This window comes from Dryobates pubescens, chromosome Z, assembly GCF_014839835.1.
Source record: "Dryobates pubescens isolate bDryPub1 chromosome Z, bDryPub1.pri, whole genome shotgun sequence".
Lineage (NCBI taxonomy): Eukaryota > Metazoa > Chordata > Aves > Piciformes > Picidae > Dryobates > Dryobates pubescens.
In genome coordinates, this window is record NC_071657.1 from 9,772,070 (window position 1) to 9,794,148 (window position 22,079).

Consider the following 22,079-nt stretch of genomic DNA (forward strand, 5'->3'; position numbering starts at 1 on the left):
ATGATGATGAGTATCTTCTAGATCCTTATAACTCTGCTTCTTCCTTGCTGTCATATATGTTTAACTGCCAGACTAATGACAAATATTTGTGGTTAGATTATCAAGACAATAGAACTGGTCTCACCTCTCTGCCCTCCATTTAAAAAGTTTGAGTAGTAAGCCTTTCTGTTTCTGTTCAGGTTTCGAGTTCCTCTTGGCCTAAGTACCTAGCAACTTGTCTTTTGTTAAGCAGTAAAGTTAACCTTGTCTTAAATTATTATCTAAAGAAGACGGAAAGTTAGCTTTAATGGCCAAAATTAGGTAACATAATGGCTTAGGAGCACATACAATTACTCTGGCTCTTCAGGAATCAATCACGAGGAGTTAAGTGAATGTAGCCAACCTTTCTTTACAAAATAATGTATATGTTCCATCTGCATTCTATTTAATTGTGTTTCCCACAAAGCTTTCTTAAATAAACACAAAACCAATCAACCAACCAAACAAAAAAACACACAAACAACCCTAGACAACAACCCCCAGATCAAAGATAAACCATACTCAGTGTGAACTTAAGCACTTAGTCTGGAAAAAAAGGAGGAGCTAAGGTATTCTAATCTGATGCAATTAGTGAGTTGAAAAACACAGTTTGAAACGGGGGTTTCTGCTCCTATAAAATGTCTTAGTATGTACCCTGGCTTATGTTTTGTCAAGTGAATAATTCTAAAGTGCATTATGGGTCTTTTTCACATCAGCAATTAATTTTTGTTTATCTGTGCTCACAAACACATGCTTCTATTGTCTGCTACAGAATTGAGCTTGTGTGCTTTAATGTAAGCTTGATTATTGTTTATTAAAAATCACAGTGCAGTTCCTTCTCCTGCAGAGGAAATGGGGAATTGAAAATAAGCTGCTGTAGTTTCAAAGTCTAAGTGTTTTTCCCTCTGTAAAGAATTTGACAGCTAAATGGGCAGTTTGCTCTGAGACTCAAGTATCACAACAGTGAAACAGACAAGGAACCTCCACCCTGCTTCAGGTATTGCTGGGACAGTGATTTGGGATGGGGATGCTAAGGTGGTTTCATTAAAGCAGCAACAAATAAAATAAATCTATTTCCCTTTACTGAAAATATCCTAATGACAGTTTACTTTCCTGGATTATCAGCAACATGCTGGCTGTGCCACCTGAATTTCAATTTCTTAATTTACAGCACAGATAAAATAGAATAGAGCTGGATCTCTGCTGCTCTCTACACTGGGCTGGTCTTATCAAGCGTGAAGTTTGGCGTATTGCAAACCTATTCAAGTCATTATCTGTTGAGGACCTCTTGAGCCATCTCCATCTCTGCAATGTGCTGATAAGACAGCTGTTTCTGTAGCTGCAGTGTCTCTCTGGGCCTCAGTCATCTCTCGGTGCAAACTACAGCTTTGTCACTGTGCCCTGATGCTGTCACTTTCTCTGTTGTGCAAGCGTTTGATCCAAGCACAAAAGAGGTCGATGGCAACAATTGAGTGGCAGGTGACACAATCTTATTATTTTACAATTAAATGTGCATTACACACCACTGGAAATACAAATCCCAAATAAAAGAAGCTACCTAAGCAGTGGTGCAGCAGAAGTCTGCCTTTGCCTGGTCACAGCAGGAAACAAGCAAAAATACAGTAATTTCAATAAACAGACAGCTTCTCTCAGGCATTCTATTTATCTGGATAAAGGTTCTGCAGTTGCCTGTAGAAAATCTGAGCAGTTCTGGTTACCTTGTGTGGAACTGAGTTTTACAATACCTTTAGAGCCTCAACTGGGAAAAAAGGGAAACATTTCTCTTTTCAAATGTTAACTTTTTTTTTCTTTGTAATAAAACAGAGAAAGTAACAGCCGCATGTTTATTACCGTTTATTTGTCAAAGTGAGTGGAACAGACGTAAGCCTGCACTGCAAGAATGACCCATGGAGTCCCCTGGGGTGCCGTAACACACACACGTACCCTTTAGAGCTTGCGGTTTCACAGATGGGACACTCTTAGGCACCGACGGTTTGCCTGACGTGCCTTCGAGAGCTGAACCCGCATCACGTACCTTAGCAGGTTTTTTTTTTTCCTGGAGTGTGGGGAGGAAGGGAAGGAGGGAAAGGACCAAATTCCGTTTTTTCGCGATTCTGTTGGTCTGTGCAGTGCCAGCGAGAGGCCGCCCCCGAGGCCGAGCCCCCGCCGCTGCCCGGAGCCGCGGGGCTGGGCCGGGCCGGGCCGCGCCGTCGGGCCGCGCCGCTGTCCGTGGTGCTGAGGCGGTGGATCGGCACCGCCCTGCCGGCAGAGTGCAGAGAAGACCAGCTGTGCTTATTTGCAATCTTCTTTAAACCACCGCCCCCCCCCCCCCCCCCCTCTTTCTTTCTTTCTTCCCCCTCCAAGTCCCTGTTGGAGTGGTTCAGCAGCAATTCCTTTCCTTCCTGCCATAGCTTTCCCATGTCCAAATACTGTTTGGTAAGCCAAACACGTTTTACCTTAAGGCTATGTCCAGACAGCCAGCTACTGCTAATCATAAAGACTCCCTTCCAGACATACTACCTAAATGAAGGGGAACTTCATGGAAAAATGTTTTTCCTGGGAGAGGGGAGCATTTAGCTTCCCTTCTGTTACTGTTGCCAATGTCAAGGGCCTATGAAAATGCACCGGAGAAGAACCAATGACAAGACAATTTAACAGCTATTTTCTGCCTAATTTCATTTTTGCTTCTTATATTGACAAACATGACAGACATTGAGTACATTGCTAGATATATTAATCCTCAAAAGAAAATGCATAGTTTGGCTTTTGTTGCTAAAGATTGGTCTTTAATTACAACTGGAGGATTGTTCCTTTCTGAGGGGAGCAGGTTGAGGGTGAGAGAGGGGATTGAAAAGGGCAGATGAAAGTGGGACCTGACAAGAAAGTTGCTGGAGGCAGAATACTTCAATTTCCTGAAAGTTTGGATGCATACATTTCTGGTTTCTAGTGTTATACATTTTGTCTTCCCCTTTGAGTCAGTTCTCTTTAGTTCCAAGAACAGGTTTGTATTCACATGATTTATTTATTTTTCTTTAGAGGTGGTGCCAATGCTTAGGAATTTCAGAAAGCTTAGTTATTTTTTCTCTTTTCATACCTGTCTGACATTCTGTTAAGCAACACTTAAACACATTCAACAGAAACTGGATGAGGTGAGAAAGTAACCAGCAACTAAACTTAGCAATTCTAAAGACAACATCACAGTGCACAGGTTTTGCAGATGTTTTCTACTCCATCTGTGCTCTAACCCATGCTTCAAAATTCAGCCTAGAATAATCACTTTTTGTTTTAAAATGTATATAAAACTGTTTGATGTACACATTCACAGCATAAAGAACCTGAGTAAGTTTGTTATTAGGAGAGTTTCAAAAGCAGTTTCGCTGCATGAAAGGGTAAGGTGCCATAATTAGACAAGAGTGAGTATCAGATATAAGCTGAACAAGTGTAAACTCAGAGGACCTTCTTGAATACTTACAGACAGTGCTGAAAGCACAATTCACACATGCAATTCTACAAACTGTGCTAATAGACATCACTTCATGTAGGACTCTTGTACAGGCAGCTTTGAGGAAGTAGCCACCCTGTTCTTTATTCAGTATGTAGAGCTGCTACCTTGGCATTTGTTCCACCAGGGAGTTACTCCTTTTTTTTTTTTCTTTTTTTTTTTTCAGAGTGCTGCTGATTCAAAAGCTTAGTGATAGATTATAAATAATAATCTAAAGACTGTGTGCTCTATAAAAATATCAGATGCATTCAGCATATAACTAATTACATAAAATGTAAAATCAGGCCCTGTAGAACACTTAGTTATTGTCACAGTGGTAGGACAGGGGTATTGTAAGAAACAGATGACACAAACAAGCATATTTTCTCTTTCATTGTATTAATCATTTATAAACACTCAAGGACACTCTCAAGGAACACTATGTCTCTATTTGAAATTTCCTGCCTCTTATATATTTGTGCTTTGCTCCATGCAAATACCAGAATATTCTGAATAAGCATTTCCTTTATTCAAGGTGCAAGTGCTTTGCTATTGAACACATTATATACACTTGTGTGTTGCACGTCAGAAAAGCATGTCTAGGAAGTACTTCGGAATCTAGAAAGAACTTAGAATCCAGTGCAATGAAGGTCAAGCAGTATAAGGAATAAAAAGCATGCTTCTGACTACTTGCAGATTTTTTTTTCTTTCAAACACCATCTTTTTCTCTGCAAATATTTTTAACCTGTGCAAGGCCTAGGAATCAATCACACAATGAGTAAGAACTCCTATTTTCCTCCTTCCTTCCTCTCTTCCCCTCACTCTTACCTTTCTTCCTGACCTCTCTCCCTCCCTTTCACCCTTCTCCCTCATACTTTCCTCCATCTTCCCTCCCTTGCTCTTCTTTCCTGCGTCCCTCCCTCCCCTTCCTTTCTTCCTTCTTTTTCCTTCATTCCATGCTTGCCTGCCTCCACTCTTTTCCTTCCTACCTTCCCTCTTTTCCTTCCCTTCCCTATGGAATGTCCGCGGCAAGACCCATCCCTCACTGACATGTCCTTTCTCGGACGTGCAAATGACACGAGCGGTTACTGGGAAGCGATACCAACTCCACATGGGCGGTGCCCACACACCTGAGACCAGAAGCGGATGGCGAGGGCAAAAGAAGCAATATAAGGGCTGCTCTCCTGACAGTCCTCCCCGAATGGGAGCCGTCCGCCGAACGCAGCCGCCTCGGGTCGCGCCTTGATGCACCGCCCCATTCCCACGTGGCCGCCTGAGCAGAGCCGCGGCTTCCCCCACGCAGCTGCCCGCGCTGCCGGAGCCGTGCTTCAATGCTCGCGTCACCACCACTCCCGAAAAGGGAGGCGCGGAGTCCGCCGCACCGAAGGAACGCCGTACTGGCTGCGGACTGTACCCGCTCGTCGGACCCCGACCAGGTCCACCCTCACAGGCAGCCCAGCGCGCCGCAACGCAGCCTGGCACCCAGGCGCCATGGGGCCTCGCCGGAGTGGCGGCGCGCTCGGCCAATGCGCGACAACGGCCTTGCCAGGGGCGGGGCGAGGGTAGGCAGCGGGACCAATAAGGACGTGCAGTGGCTCCGCCAGCAGTTTGCGTTGCGCTGTGGTTGCGGAGACGCTGCTGCGCGTGGCGCCGGGGTAGGCGCGGAGTGGCCGCGGGGCTGGCGGGAGGAGGAAGGCGGGGGGGAGGTAGGGGGTGAAGGGGTAGGGGTGGGGGTGGCGCTGCCGCCCGTGGACACACGCCCCCCGCGCGCACCCCCACGGGCGCGCCGCCGGGCACGGCACGCAGACGCACGCACCCCGGCGCGGCGCGGCGGCGGCGGCAGGCAGGGAGCAGGGCGGCGGGGCTGCTATAAATCTGCCGAGCGGTCCGCCTCCCTGCAAGGCACGGCACGGCGCGGCACCGCACAGCACCGCACGGGCAACGGCACCGCACCGTACCGCACGGCGTCCTTCCCCCCAACCCTCCCCCCACACCCCTAGCAGCGGCCCCGCGCGTCCTCCGCGATGCAGCAGCTGACTCCGGCGGCTCGGCGCTAGGAAGGGACCGGCAGGCGGACAGGGAGGGAGAGAGAGACCGTCTTTAAAATCGGCCCTTCCAGCCTCTGCTCTTTGTTCCTTTATTTCTCCCTCCCTTCCTTTTTTCTTTTTTTTTTTTCCTTTTTTTTTTTTTTTTTTTTTTTTCGCCGGGGTTGCGGAAGGAGGGTCGTCCTGTCACTCTCTTTGAGTTCTCCTTTTTTTATTTTTTAATTTTCCTTTTTTTTTTCCCCTAGGTGTTGGACTGTTGGGGGAGGGGGGGGGAGAGGATTGTTTTGTGAGGGTTTTTTTTTTCTTTCCTTTTAGCACTTGTCCCCAATTTTATCTCTTGTGTGTTGTCTTGAAAGAACTGTCCGTCTGCCTCTTGCTCCTCTTTATTGGGAGAACTGCACCGTTACTTTTTTTTTTAAGCCGAGGAGCGGAAGGTAAGTTGTGGCTCGGTTCTTCCCGTGGTTGTGCGTGTGCAAGGGGGTCTAGGCGGACGCCTTAGGGTTGTTCAGTGAAGAATTAACCTTAGTTATGTCTGCCCGCATCGCTTTTAACTCCGTTCGTGCCGGCGGTGCTGAATAGGGCGGCTCGCTCACCCCCGCGGAGCTGGCTTGCGGAGGGGTGGGGTGGGTGGGTGTTTGCAGCGTGGCGAGGTAGGCAACGGGGACCGGGGGCATCTCTGCGCCCGCCCGCGAAGATGTGCGCGTCCCTCTCGCTCTTGCAAAGTTCCCAACACTGCCGCGCCCGTCCGGCTCCAGTTGAGTCCCCGTTGCGGGAAGCGTCCGAAGGGACGGACCCGCACCGGGCTGGCGGAAACAGGAGGCGGATCGCTTTGAGGAGATAAACCTGTATTTGCAGCTGAGCCGGGATAAGACAGCCCCCCCCCCGCGCCTAATTGCATTATCCGCGCGACGTTTTGTGGCTTCCCAAAAGCCACAAAAGGGTTGGGAGACAGCTGCGTGTCACCGCGCAAAATACGCTGCCGGCCGGCAGTGTTGGGGTGCGGAGGAGGGCTGGTGAGCTCTCCCTGGGAGAAGTTGATTACCGTCGTGGGGGGCACACATAGGACGCACACCGTGTCTTTTCGTGGAGATGATTAACCCGCCGCGGGAGGGGGGGGGGGTGTCTCTTTGTTCGGGGTGTTGCGCGGCGGTGCGCGGGCGCTGTAGGCGGTGCGTTGGTTGCGCGGCGGCGTTGGCAGCAGCCCAGATCTCTGTCCGTGGTCCTACCGGTCCGGCGGGGGCGTGGGGGGCGGTCAACTGTGTGCTTTGGGGGGAAGTCTGCAGCCGGTGCGGTGAATCGAGCCGGACTGTGGGCAGAAGGACAGACGGGGCGTCCCATCCTCGGGCGCATCTCCTGTCCCCTCGCCCTTCGTCCCCGCGGCGGTGGGAGGGTCCAGGCAGGAGGAGGAGGGGGCGATGGTAAACGCTGGCGCTGCAGCGTGTGCTCCCAGCATGGACCGGCCCCGAGCCTTGCCATTGTTGCTTAATTTATGCTCAGCACGTTGCTCCGTACTCACCTATTTCACATATCAAAATAATTACTGTAAAAGCTCTACGACCGGGGCGGACTGGTAGTTCGACATCTTCCCTCAACTCGTTTCTAGAGTGCGATCGGTGATGGTAGTGTTGAGAAGGGTTTACGCTTTGCAGCGCCGAGAGAGTGAAGGACAGACTAAGCTGGGCGATTCCCCGGAGACGGGACGCCCCCTCGTTCGGTGACACCAGTCAGGCACTCCCTGGAATGCCCGCGGGACGACCAAAAGCCGGCCTGCAGTAGCGGAGCCTGGGAGCGCTGCCACGGCTCTCCGTAGCCACGCTTTCCCGGGGGGCGCAGGGAGTCTTTGCGCTGTCGGTCGCCGCGGGGAGACGGTGGTACGGTGCTGTCGCAGCAGCTCGTGTCATCCGCAGTGCTTCTAGCCAGCCCGGCTGTCCGCAGGGGACCTGTCCCGCCACGCCCCGTGGGACGGGAGGATCAGAGGTTTGTGAGATCTGCCAGGCTGCTTTCGGGTAGGAGGCAGCGCACGAGTTCGGGGCTTACGGCTTTGTAGGGAGAAGTGGCAGGACGAACGCCAAGCAGACGAGAGAACGTTGCCCTGGCTCTGTCCGTGACCCCGCCGGGACGAAAGGGGAGCGCCCGCTCCCGCTCCATCCTGCTCAGTGCAGCCCGCTGCCGTGCTGTCCTGCCTCTGCTTACCCGCCGCGCGCAGGTGCTCAGCGGCGGGGGGAAGCCAGGCCGGCTTTACAGCCGCAATAAGGAACGGGGCGGCCGCCGCGGGGGTGCCCGCCGGCACCGGAGGCGCGGCCCGCGGGCGCGGGGTTCTTTGAGTGGCCACCGGCGGCGTCACTCGGGCAGCGGCCTCGAGGACGGTCGGGGGTGGGGTGGGGAGGGATTGGTCCTTATTAGCCCGGCAGCGCGCGTTACCCGCTGCATGTAGGAGAGCAGCGGTCGCTGAGTTGGAGCGGTACTGGCGGTATCGTCACCACTGAAGCCGATCAGGTCCCTCAAGGCAGCAGCTCCTTTTTTTTTTTTTAATTTTTATTTTTTTTCTATAAATTCCTCTCTTCTTTTGCTGGGCAGCAGCCACGGGCCGTGGGAACTCTCGACGGCCACCCCATTTCCAGGGGCAGCGCCCATCCTGAGGTTTCACAAAAGAGGGCAGGTGGAGGGGCGGGAAGGAACGCAGGTACTTGAGTAGAGCCGTCGGTGCTGTCCCAGCGAAGGTGCAGTGGGACACCTCGAGGCACGCGTGGAGGAGAAGCGGATCCAGAGCGGGTCAGCAGCGCACGTGGGGAGTACGGCGGGAGGAGGATCGGCTGAGTTGGGGGTCACTGGTATCTGACTAGGCCGCCCCTGGAAAAGGGGGAGAGCCTGACGTGTGCGGAGACCTTCACCCTCTGGTAGGTGACCGCTGTGGGCCTATTACACTCCCAGTTGCAAACTTTCAAGGTGTTAGCGGCATTTCATCAACAAAGGCGTCGTGTTGCTAACTGGTAGGTTTTGTTTGTTTGTTCTCGGAACGGCTCTTAACTCTTCCCACTTTATCCAGGTGGGCGAGCTTACGCGCCTTTTGACTTGCCGTTTAGGTCTCTGTTGCCCCGTTTCCCATGTGGTGCGAATTGGGCAATTTTGGCACCTGCTCTTCAGACAAAACATTGTTCAACAAAACTATAGTTTCGTCTGCAGCATCCCTTTGAATGACTTTGCCTCCCCCCGTATTTATTGAGCAGTGCCCTACCACTTGAGCGCAGCTCCCATTCTCCCCGCAAGCTGCACCTCTCTTGTTCGGGTCTGACCTTGCCGTAACCGGATTTCTTAATGTCTACAATGGTGCATCTGTCGTCTTCCGCCCGCGCCGCCTTTTCTGGCGCCGGAGGTGCCTCTTTTCCCCGAGCCCCGGGGCACGCAGTTGGACGCAAGAGATGTGGCTCGCAGCAAAAGAGTATTGCAGTTGCAAGGGGGGTTGCGGCTTCTCGCCGCTCCCCCCACAGCTGTGCAGGAGTGGAGCGGCGGGTGGGGCAGCGCCGCACGGTGTGCGGGAAGCTGTTGGCGGAGAGAGCGGTGCGCGCAGGTGGAGGCTGTCGGGGCTCCGTGGCCGGTGGTGACACTCGCTCTGAGGGAGGAAGCTGTGGTAATCCTGGGTCTAACACCCGGTCCCGGCGGCTGAGAACAGTGGAGAAGGGTCTCGCGGCACAAACTGGCCCTGCTGGGGCTGTGCCTCGCCGCGTTGGGGAAGGGAGTCCAGAGGAGTGAGGGGCAGCGGCTAGGGGTGCAGTTGCGTGTTCTGCACCTTTGTCATAGCGAATGTTTTATTTAGGGGGTTGCCTTGTGCAGAAGGTGAGGGGGTCGCGGCGCCGACTTGGCTTGGCCGCCCAGGGGCAGGCTGAGGTGTGCCTCAGCCAGAACACTTGTGTGTGCAGGGGGCTTGACCTAGGCCACGTGCGTGTTCTGTCTTTGGAGTCTGCCGTGCAGTGGTACTGGCATGTGTGCGCAGGAAGCCAGGTGGCTTTTGTTTCATCTGCATAGCCCTGACGAGGAGATGGCTACTGCGGGCAGCGAGCGACACAGCTCAGTGTCCTTGCCACCTCCATAATCGCCGATGTACCTATTTAAATACAGGTGCAATGTGCTAGAATAATAAATTAGGGCTTTATTTAAAATAAACAAAGAAAACCGCCACCAACAAACTGCAAAATAATACCTAACAAAGAAATGAACTAGTCTTACTGTAGCTGATTGCTGTCCTCTGTAAGACTGAATTTGGCGGTGTGTTCTTGGAGTTTAGACATGATTTTGGTAGTATGATTTAGTAGCTATGTAGAAGCTCAGTGTCTGGTGGTCTTAAAAGTGGTACTTTATCAAGTAGAAATACCCTGTGAGTTTAGTATTGCATAACGTGTGTATATTTTCTTGGAAGGTAAGAGGTTCCTGTTACATTTTTTGTGTGTGTGGTTTTCTTTTTGTGCGTGTTCTAAAAAATTCCATGCCATTTGCCCCCCCCCCCCCCCCGTTTTATTTTTTCCTGCCTTGATTTAGTTTTAATTTTAAAGTGAGGGAGTTCAGAAAATTACAGTGTGAACCTGCTGTCTTGAGGAAACGGACACCAGGGTATTAGTTATGAGTTTCAGATTTGCATTTTTCCTTTTAATCCTATGGATTCTAAATCCTGAAATTACATTTTCCTGTTTTCCCTGGCCTTTTGGAAATGTTACATTGAGGGTGGTAGTTTTCAGTTTTAAGAGTGGGCTTTGATTCCGTTTTGAAGTATGCTTAAATTATTTTGTTTTCAAATACAAAATGAGTAATTCTAAATGCTTTTATAAAATGGGGTGTTTTTTAGAGGTGTAGGTATTGGAAGCTTTTTCTGTGATACGGAGCATGTGTAACTACAGACAAACACACATGACCTTGACAGCGATAAGGAACTCTGTTGTGCTTACTAAAAGCTGACAGAGCACATCTTTAATGCCCCTTTCAAATATCTTACACCTTTACCTGAACTGTTATATCTGCTCAGCAGTAGTTGGCTTAATTTTGTATGTTTTTTTATTCTGGTGGAGTGGTTGATCCTTTCTCTATGCTGTAGGGATTTTTAGTTGCTATAGCCTTTGAGGCAGATGCCTCTTCGGTATGTTAATATTTGCATAAATCTCTTCCTATTATTTGCTTAATTGTATAAGCATGTGAATTTACTGCAACTTTTTCATGTTAATGGAAACATCAATTCGCATTCTTCCTGCACTTGTTTTAAATGCTGCTCTTCAGCGAGACGGGTAGATCCTTTTTTTTGTTTAGTGTGCTCTTTGTTGCAGTTGTAGTGCCTCTTTGAAAACTGAACGCCTGAGAGTGAGCTGGGTGATCCAGGTGTAATGAGTTGGAATTGTTCTAAACAGCTGCTAGATCTGGAGTGTCTGCTTGAAGCCCCACAAAAATCAAAATCAAGCCACCACCGGAAAAAAAAAAAAAAAGGACAACAGACCCCAAAAGATTTTTCGGATTACTTCCCAGGTTTCTGGATGACAATATTCAAACTGCAGTGAAGCCTCAAGTTAAATTCTATTAAAGCCTCTTTAATGCCAAGCTACATTTCTCTTTCTGTTTTTTTTTTTTTTTTTTTTTTTTAGAGTGACAAAACTAAGCTTGCTTTCTGTGGGGACTAAGTAGGAAACAGATGACACATGATCTAGTGTTCTAAAAGTCTGAGGAATACTTCAGCTTTCCTGTACTTCTTAAAATAAGACAGTGCCATTGCAGAGGTGGATTTTGCAGGTAAAAATAGTACAAGAATGCAAGTGCAAGCTCCTTAGGAACAGCAGTGCTGAAATACTGTTTTCATAGGTAAAACTCGTAGTGTCTTACAATGGCTTTTGATTGTATTTGTGGCCATTTATATGCTTCATAACAATAAAACCAACTGTTAGCTAATGAATAAAGTGTGATGAATGTATGTTTCAGTCTTGCTGTAAAGGCATTGGGACTTTTGCTGTAATACTTGTCATAGATGCTAGTATCTACAGACAGCAGTGAAGGTTACCAGCTGTGCTGAAACAGTGAGAGAGCCATTGCCTTTGTGCAGAGCTTTCTTCTACTGGCAGCCCCTAAATCAACTGAAAAATCACAATGCTGTCCAACAGGATTAGCTGATGGTGTTTGGGTTTTGACATCTGTAGTTCTAATTCTGAAGGAAGCTACTTCATGTTGTTTTGATCTGTTGCCTGTGTAAATCTACCTAATTTGACTTACTCGAAAGGATTAGTTCTGGAGAAGCTCGTGTAACAGTTAGAATTCATAGTTTTCGGCTACTACAACCAGTGAGCTAGAGTGGGATGTTTTTCTGCCTAATCTTTCTTTATGAAATTTGAAAGGTCATCCTGAGTTTTGTGTGGCTAAGCTGACACAGAGGCGGCCTCCTTGATTGACTCCAGCTGAAGATGGGAGAAGCTGCCAACGTTGAGCAAGTTGCTTTTGCCCAGTATGCATTGCTGTTGATTTGTAGGGACTCTTAGCATCTGATATTTTGCCACTGAGCAACTGAATATCATGCTAAATTTGACAGAAGCTGTGGTTTGAAAACGGCTCATTGTTGGTATTCCCTGTATTTGGAAGTTCTTGCTGTTTTGCATAGATTTCTTAGCCTGCATCTTTGCAGAAAGTACAGCTCAGTGTTTTTTGTTGGGAGTGTGTTGGGTTAGTGTGGTGTTTTTTCCCCTGTAACTTAAGCTGATTGTAACTATTTCACTTAGGACAAAGCTTAAGAAAAGTAAAGTATGCTTTCTCAGAAATTCAACTCTAAACCTACATGAAATTTTTAAAATAGCTCACAGTCTAAATCTGACTTTGCTGGCAAAATACCTGGAGTTTTAGGAGTAGAAATTATAGAATGGTAAAAATTGTAATGGGAAGGTCTTGCATACAAATTTGGAACAAGGTGAAGCTTTCCAGATAAAGCTCAAACTAGTGTCACACTTTTTCCCCCCTTTTTTTATATTCTGTTCAAGCCATTGGTTTTTGTGTTATGCCAGTACTTAAGAAACACAAATTTTCATTTGTTTGATAATGATAGTAAACCCAGTTACAGTGTGGGTTTGGAAAAAGCTGTTGTTACCTAGTAATAGGATGTTGGAATGAGTGTAATATGTTTAAATGTCTTAGCAGTGCTTCATGACTGAGTCCACCAGCCTAGGACCATAATGGGAACGATTCTAGGCAGTCCTAAGTTTCATTTCATGAAATACTTGTGATATTTATTCTCTGATCTCTCATACAGTCCTGACATTGCTGGTGACTCAAATGCTGCAGATGGTGATCAGAAAGTACACAAACATGTTTAGACTAGGTGAGGCTGTAAGGCATTGCAGGAATTGGTGTCTTCATTAGCTGTTTAGCAAAAAGTCAGTAAATGTGCAGTGCTTGACTACATAACTTGGAAGCTAGAAAGTACTGAACTGCTGAAAACACTGAAATGGTCTTAAGGACTCCAGATGCTTTCTCTAGTCTTCATCTGAATATGAAGCAGACTTAGGAAAAATTACCCTGGGCAGTTACTAGATGGCTAGACAGCAATGTAAAGTGTGTGTGAATACTTAAAATACTTGAGTACTGGTGGAATAGGGGGAAAAGTAAAACATTTAAATGCTTTGTTAAAAAGTCAGCACTGATAATAAAGGCTGTTCAAGATGTACTGGAATACTGACTGATATATTGAACAGCATTTCTGTAGGCATGTGCTGGCTGCATTTGCTTTCAGGATTCTCAAGGTGAGTTTAACCACTCATTTACTCAGATTTAACTGAATACGCTTGATATATTTTTGTGGAATGAAATTGCCATTGCATAATTGCTGGGGAACTGATGTTCTGTACTTACTGACAAATGAAATTACTAGGGTTTGTTTTACGGAATAGAGAAACATAATTTCCAGGAAATGAAATATTTGTGGACAAATTCCTTAGCCACTTTAACTTACAAAGTTTGGGAGAATGAGATTCAGCTATGGAAAGCAAAAAATACGAATTCACCTTCTCTACAAGTATCGTCCTTGCTTCTTACTCTACTGCTTTTCAATACCATTCTTAGAGTATCTTAGAAAGGTAGAGCTATGGTCAGAAGGGGTACTTGGAGCCATCATCCTTGCGGCTTTTCATAGTGTGTCCTGAATCTAAAGCTGTATCTTGCTGTATACTGATATTTGGACAGTTGACCTTTGTGTGCAGGAAGCTGCAGGGTTTTGTTTCTGTGTAATGGCACGGGAAGAGTGCTGCTAGTATACCTTAACGTAGGTAAAAATCAGCAAAAGATTTGTTATGCCTTTCGTTAATAACAGAACTATAAAGTGCCTTCAAGAAATGAAGTTAAGCTCCCTGTTTGAGGCTTGCTTCAGTGGACATCAGAATAAATATATTTCTGATATTCTAAACACCAGTCAAAAAAAGGGTGGTTTTTTGCCTAGTGTTTATACTTGGCCTTCTGAGCTTGGCACTTTGCTCTGTAAATGCTTCTGACATGATTTTTAGTTTAAGTACCAAAGTGGAGCATTTTTCCACTTGTCAGCAATTAGCTTCCATATTTTCAGAGTATCTATGAATGCATTCTTGAAGTTACAGTCCTCTTCTTTATGCGCTGTGCTTGGATGTTTGGAGAAGCGTGTGCTGAATGGTCAGATAACATTGGATTGCTCATAGGGTCAGTGGGGTACAAGTGCACTTGTTTATCTGCACAAACAGTCAAGGTCCCAGCAACATTTTCTGGAAGACCCTGTGAGAAGTACATGTGAGGAGGTGGTTCCTTCGAGCTCTGATCTCTGATCCTGGGTGCAGGAGGGAAGTAGGTATTGTGGCTGTCATAGCATAGGAAAGACTCTTAAGGGGGTATTTGGACTTCTGAATTTGTTTTGAGCATATGTATGCATAGCCACTGCACTGAAATGGGCAATACATAGCAGAAATGCTAGCAGCCTTCATGATGTTTGTGTTTTGTGTTTGTAGTGTCATCCATATTTTGTCCTCCAGAAATGCCACAGAACTTAATGCTGTGACTTTGTTTTATTTGTCTATTAGCATTAAAGTTCATATGCATCAACCCAGTTGAAAGGCAGAGCAAGATCTTGTGATTTATTTACTTTTTCTATGTCTGCTGTTAACCTATGGTCTTGAACCACCTACAAAGCTAGATATGCTGTAGGTCTTTTAAATCACTGAGATCTTAAAATCCTACTATCTGCTATCCTTATAATTAAGGATATTACTTTTATCTGTAGTAGCATGCTTAGAAATGTCGCCAGACTTCCTGCTGTAGTTCTTTTCTACCCAAATATAAATTAGAAGCTGCTTTCTGTTTCCAAAAGGAGGACAACTAAAGTTGTAACTCTAAAACACCATATGCTTCTTTTAGAAAACTATGCATGTACTGCATGCATGTAGTAGTGAAGAAATTGGTTTATTAATGAGTTTCACTTTTTCATTTTGATGTGCTTACATCTTGAGCTATAAGGCAAAATTGAGTTCCTGACCTAAAACTGCTATTGCTAATCTGGCCAGAGCATCCATTCTGAAGGGAACTGGAAAATTGCTGACAAAGTGCATTGCATAAAGTGAGGAAGACTTTAGAAGCTGCTTTTGCATTCAGATAGCTAAACTGTGAAACTTGGCATAGCAATAGCACTTGTCTTGGACTGCATCCATGGTTGAGATGTTGGTAGGCAAGATGAGAATTACAGCCTCATTAACCAACTGAGTAGCTGATTTTTTTTCCTCTCTGTTGCACTTGAGCAAACTGGAAGAAAATTGAAGGGAGTTATGCTTGTCTTTAGGGGCTGTTTTTATAGGGAGAGTGGTTCTTGTAGTAAAATTCCTCTGAACCAGTGCAGATAAGTATATAAAACTAGCCATTCTGATGGAGACTAGGGCCCCTTTGTTGTTTTTTTTTTTTTTAAATGGGATATATGTCTGATGGTCAGGGATCTCTTCTCTGCTGAAATAACTGGGCTGGGCTGTAGGGTTGTGTGGTGGTGTTATGTTTTGGTGTTATTTTTTTTATAGGAGTTTTCTTTCACAAGTCTGTGTATAAGATGGTGACCTACTTTAGTGGAAGATGTCCCTGCTGATGACAGGGGCTTTAGAACTAGGTATTTCAAAGCTGTGTCCAAACCATTCCATGGTAGAGTGTTTGTGAGGGGAACTTGACTGTCCAGTTTGGGTAAAAGGAGAAATACAGATGGCAGTATTCACTTTTAGACTTAATCTTATCTTTCCAAAGTAGCCGTTAAAGAAGGAGCAGATACTCTGTGCTTCTGCTGTGTTAAATGTCTATTACAGATGTGCCCTTTTTTGATCTTTACAAATACAGCATATGTGTAACCAGGTGGAGTAAGGGTAATTTATTTTGGAACCTGTTCAGATGTTTTGAAAGAAGGGATGTCATTGTTAGCGCAGAAATGGTGTCAAGTTGCCCATCTTTGGTGTGAATTGCATAGAATGATCAAATACATCAGGTTTCATAGTGATGCATAAGAGCAGAAATTGATAGTTTCTGTGATAAGTTTCCTTTTCTGACTTAAATCTTACACTGCACAGTTAACTTAAATGTTCTACATATCAGTCTCATATAATCTTGGTAGTTGCTGTCAGAGTGCCCAAGGTCAGGGATTTCATTGTAGTGCTGGTTGATAGTACTTGCTTAAATGTTCTAGTACAGAAAACTTAATGACCATCAAGTTGCAAACTGTCCTCTTTGTTAAACTGGGATGAGTTGCCCATTTAAAAATAGATCACAAACAGATAAATCAATTTACCTAAGAAGGCTGTGCTGTTTTCATGTACATCTGAAAAACCTGGCTATTAAGACTATTAGGAAGAGCTCTGGGCATATGATTTTAATTGTGTTTTGTCCAAATTAAGGTAACTGAGTAAATTCCCATCAAATGCAGTACATGTATGCAAGACACTTCATTGGCCTGTGTAAATGGATATGAAATGGTGCACTTGGGAACAGCATGATGTAGACAATCTAATACATAGGCAGTTTTGGACACTTGAATGTGGTTAGGTAGGTGTTGGTCATGTGTAATGTGTATGGACTGGAGGATTGTTTAATCCTTAGTAGAAAATAACAAAGTTGTATAACAGGATTGAATAGGAATAGGAGCATCAAGTTCTTGAGATGTAAAAATACTTGAAATACTGTGGATGTAGCAAACAAATGAAAATGCCTTTCATTTTAGAATACAAGATTAATAGTTTGAACAGTGTCTGTGACCTAAATCTGGAAACTTGTTCCACAAGACTGATCACCTTTACATCTTTTAAGGTGTGCCTGACTCCATGTAACGATTCGGAAACTCAGCAGACAGTTGGTATGGCTCATGAGTCTTTAGCTTCTAGATCTGGGCCCTTCTGGTACATGTCAGTTCTTTCCTGACCTGAGGAAGATGAGTTTGACTCTATTCTACAGTCAGTGACAGCTTCTGCATTAAAACTTCAATGGCATTGTCATGCTCTCATGTTAAACATATTAAATAAAAAGTTTGCTTGAAGGCTTATGCTATTTGTTGCTCTACTCAATACAGTTTCTGCCCACATTGATTCGAAGATGGATGGGCAACCATTTAAGATTTTCTTGCAATCCTAGATGGTAGCTGCTTTTGTAGGTCAAAAGTTTGGGACTGTATCTCCTAGCATGGAGAGTAATTTTCCATGCTTTCCAGAACTAAAGAGTGTTGGATCAGGCTTTTAGCTACTGAGTCAAGAAAAGTGTTGTAGGACAAGAGGGAATGGATTGAAGTTTGAGTAGGATAGATTTCAATAGATAGTAGAAATTATTTACAGTAAGGGTGGTGAGACACTGGAATAGGTTGCTCTTCCCTGCAGGTGTTGAGGGCCAGATTGAATGAGACCTTAAGCAGTCTGGTCCAGTGGAAGGTGTCCCTGCTGATGGCAAGGGAGTTTGAACTAGGATATCTTTGAGGTCTCATCTAACCCAGACTAATCTATGAATGTGTTTTGCACAGATGGCTCCTCTGTACAAAGCGACCTTGAGAGCCTCATCCTTTCTTGGTGGTGGTAGCTGTTTCTCAGAAATGTGTGCCTTGTGTGTAGCACAAAGCTAGAAGAGACTACTCCCATAGCAGAGGAGTTTCTACTGTGGAAATAGTTGAGACTATTCTCTACTACTCCCATAGTAGAGGGAACCATGATGCTCAGCTCCCTGTGTAGGTTGTTCATGAAGCAGGCTGCTTCCTTGCTTATTCTCCAGGGATTTCTAAAAGTGTGGTGTGGGTGTGTGTCCCCCCCCCATTCTACACCCTATTCCAGCAAAACAAGTCCCTTACATGTTTTCTTCTGAAGCTTGAGGGGTGAAGTAGCTTGTCTTGGTTTTAACCACGTGGTGTTGGCTCCTGTAGGGATTGTTTCATGAAGCCAGTAGCTTGCAGGAGTGGTGGTGCGCATAGGACCCTGGACCTGCTGTAGCAGTAAAAAGTGGCAGTCATTCAGAGGAAACTCATTCAGATTGTCTGGGCTTAAGGAGGCACGCAGCAGAAGATGCCCTGCAAGGGTGACAGATCTCACTTCCCTGGGGGAATGAAAGCAAAATGACCGATTTCACTCTCTCAGAAGTTTGAAGCTTGGAGCCCAAGGAACACAGGAAGAATGAGCTTTGTTCAGAAGGTTCTACTGCTGTATCTCAGTGAAGGACTTCATATAGTAGTTAGACACCCAGATGGAGTGCTTCACCCCAGGAAAATACTTCTTTTACTATTTGTGTAGTTCTGTAAGCTGGATGAGAAATGGGACCTCTGTCTGAAATCTCTCACTTAGGAAGAATGGCTATGATTCTCTTGAATTCTGTGGATTTCTCCAGGAAATCAGCAACCAAAGATACTGGAAGTCAGACTTTGAGCAGGGCTCCCTCCTCTTTGTCCACCTAGGAACTTCCTAGTTCAGTAATATTCATCTAATCCTGTGCTCGGATGTGAGCTGGCTGCCTAAGTTTCCTTCTGTAATGGCAGCTTGCTGCCTTGGGTAGCCAGGGCGGGGTTTTGAGGCAGGGCGAGCTCTCAGAGGAGGTACAGGCCTGCCTGTATCAGTCACAGCTGGTTCCAGCCGGATCGGTAATTGCCTCACTGCTGTGGGACTCAGGCAAGCCCATCAGGGGACTCTGGTGCCTCTGAAAAGTCTACCTCAGAAAAGACAAAGTAGCACACAGATGGGGAAAAAATGTGAGGAAACAGCCCTGTGAGCACTGAGGCTGGAGGAGGGAAGCAAAAGATGCGCTGCTTGCCTGGGACGGACATGGCCCTGCAGCCTGAGGAGGAGGCGATGGTGGAGCAGGCCTTTCCCTGGAGTCCATGGAGAGGACTGTGCTGGAACAGATGCATGCATGGCAGTTTGTGGTGGACTGTGTGCCACAGTGGGTGGATGCTTCTTGAAGGAACTGCTGACTATGGAATGCTCACACTGGATCTGGGGAAAAAGTGTGTCTGTAAATATTCATCCTGTTTGCCCCACTGAAGTGGGGGGGGAATGGGGAGGAGGGAGAAAAGGTGGGAATGAAAGGACTAAAATTGAGCCAGGGAAGATGGGGAGTAGTGATGAAGGGGAAAGGTGCTTTTATTTTGTTTCTGTTTCTCCCATTTTAATTTGCAGTGCACTAAGCTTTCCTCAAGTTGAATCCATTTTACCTGTGATGCTAATTGACAAATGTTTAGCTTGTCTTCACCCATGAGCTTTCTCATCCTGTTTCCTGCCCCTGTCCTGATGGAGGCTGGCTGGATGTCTGGCTAGCCCACCACACAGGTCCCTGGTCAGTAGCTTTGTCTGTGTCAATGAACCTCTGAAAAACTATATTGGTGGCTGGACATACAGTTGGCTAGGCAGAACATGTACCTGATGGTGAAGGTGGCTGTGCTGTGCGCTAAAAGGCTTCTGAATTTAGGTGTATCTGCACAGAGGTTCATGTGCCTGTGAGCTGTGTTTTCTCCAAACTCTTAACCTAGTTAAGAGGGAATAACCAGGCTGTAAAGTGGCCCAGGAATGTGCATCTAGGGTGTTATTAGCAAAAGGCTTTGCATTTTCTTCTGTACTTCCAAACTGAGCTTGCAGAAAGGGATGGTTGCTGGGTGTAAATATTACAGCTCCTCAGGCAGGGTAAGTGCTAGATGCATTTCTGTATTAGTACATGACAACAGATTTTTGTCTTAATTCATATTGCATTTGATTAAGTTTGTGGAATGGGTGTTCCTGAGAGTCACAAATCCTGTCCTTCAGGAGAGCTAGTCAGAAGTTGAATGTTTTCTTAGTTTTTAAGGTAAGGAGTAGTTCCTTGGCGAATTACTTGCTCCATTATTCTCTTGTTAACAAAGAAGTCAGCTGTTGATGTTAGTCCTACCACCTGTCTGTAAGCAATTGTTATTTAATGTCTTATGTTCACTGCCATGTTTAAAGATACACAACCATCCTTCCCCAGAAGAGACAGACTCTGATAGGTCTTTGTTCTTTCTTTTGAGCAGTAAGAGTAAGGTAGAGTACTAGGATGCATAATAATTGCAACTTAAATTTGTAGATCAGTCCCCCTTAACAAGTGGGTGAGCATTAATACTTGCCTGTTCATTTGTCTTTGCTTTTTAGCCAGTGACAAACTGATAGTCCCTGTTGTCATCCCATGTCCTGTTTTTTCATCATGCATAGTAAACAAATGATGATCTTAATCTACTGTGTCAGAACCTTAATAGCCACACCTGTGTAAAAGTAGAGGTTGATGGTAGTGGTCTGAGATTGACTTTAGTGAGGTGCAGGGACGTCTGCTTTAAGGAGTAGGAGGATGGTTGCTGCCAGATCTGTGATTCATGATGCTCTAAGGCCCTTGGTGAGGCTTGTCCAGCCACTGGGCAGTTGCTTATTCCTGTGGGCAAAAATGCCGGCTGAGGGAAGACTGAAGAGAATGAAGTGAACCATAGAGTTCTGGGAGTACAAGCAAAGGATATGTGAGCTCTAGAGGAGGTCAGTAAAAGTTTTGGTGGAAGTGAACACTGATAGTTAATGGCTATGTGGCTAGTGTTACGTACAGTATTTTGCCTCTTATGGTACTGTGGCCCACTTTAAAGGAATGAGGACTTGGTGAAGGATGTGAGACAGCTGACTTAGGCAAGAGTATCTTTGCCAAAGCATTTGCCAACCTGAGGAAAAGAGCTTTACATAAGATATGGTGGGTGGTACGTCTGTGTGGTATTAGGAGAATGGAAGTTGGGACTCCAAATATGGGCGAAATGTGAGCATCCTCAGCAAAGGATAAAGCAGGCCAGAAGAAAGCCCACTTCAAGTGCTGCCTGTACACAGGTGTGTGTAGCCCTGGTGACAAGAAGTGATAGGCAGAGGTCTTTGGGAATGCAGGAGGAACTGAGATGTAGTGGGACTGCTCATGTGATTGTCGCCCAGTGATGGGGGTATACTGATCCTCTTGGGAAAGAGAGGGAAGAACACTCTGTCTGGAAGAACAGCTAAGTGGTGCTTTTCTAGCACTTGGAAAAATGAATAACTGTATCAGGCTTGGCTGTACAAGAAACTCATGACTGAGCTGAAGTGCAAAAAAAAAAAAAACCTGAAAAACCAAGGGGTGTACTGGAGCTGGAAGTGAGAACATAAAGAAGCACTGGCAATGAATAAAGGGGATGGTGTCAGGGAAGCTGGAGCTCAATTGCAATTGACGGAAGATATCAGGGGCAGCAAGATAAGTATGTACCAATGTTGTAGCATCAGAAGAATAAAAAAAGAAGAGTAGGATTGCTGCTGAATGGGATGGCTCATTTGCTGACAGCAGGTAGACAAGGTGGTGAGGTTCCTGATGCTTTTATTGCTTCACTGACAGGGTCTCCTGAGCTCTCCACATACATGGAGAAGGTGCAGGGAGGAGAACAACTAGGAGTAGAAGGAGGTCAGGTCTGGCATCTTTTGAATCTCAACTGTTTCAGATCCATGGCTCTGAGGGTATTGAGACAATTGTCTGCTGTCATGGTGAGACCATTGTGTGATTTTAGTGGTTTTTTTTGGCAGATCAAGAGGATCAGAAGATTCTTCATGACTGGAGAAAAACAAGTTCTGTTGCATTTAAAAGTGAGCACAATAAGTGTATGGGGAACCTTACTGGTAGTCCCTGAGTAAACTGTTGTATGACTTATCTTTGAAACAGTTTCTGTGCAAATTTAAAACAAAGGTAATTAGAAGTGTCTACCAAGGGTAGGTAGACCAAGGGTAAATTGTAGTTGAACAGTCAGTCCTTGAAATAAATGCTGCTGTGAATGAGAAGAGCAATAGATGTCATCTGCATTGAGCTGAGTGTAGCTCTTTATGTGGTTTCCCACAGAATCTTTGTAACAACTTTTGAATATGAAGGCTTCGGTGATTGGGCAGCTAGATATGTGGAAAACTGGTAGGATTTTGGAACTTGAAGTTCAATGGTTAAAACTTCATTGCCTACCTGAAGGCTTGTTGTAACTGGATGTCTTGGGGACTCTGTGCCTCCTGTTTTCTTAAGTGGCCTGGAGAAAG

The 22,079-nt window shown here is 45.9% G+C and overlaps 1 protein-coding gene across 1 annotated transcript in view; it reads left to right on the forward strand.

Moving 5' to 3' along the window:
• The first annotated feature begins 5,863 nt into the window (after positions 1-5,863).
• The window catches only part of ELAVL2 (ELAV like RNA binding protein 2), a 92,480-nt gene continuing 76,264 nt past the window's right edge, over positions 5,864-22,079 (forward strand). Inside the window, exon 1 of the mRNA XM_054178137.1 lies at positions 5,864-5,978. The gene's annotated coding sequence lies outside the window, so the exon portion shown is untranslated. The remainder of the gene's footprint in view (positions 5,979-22,079) is intronic.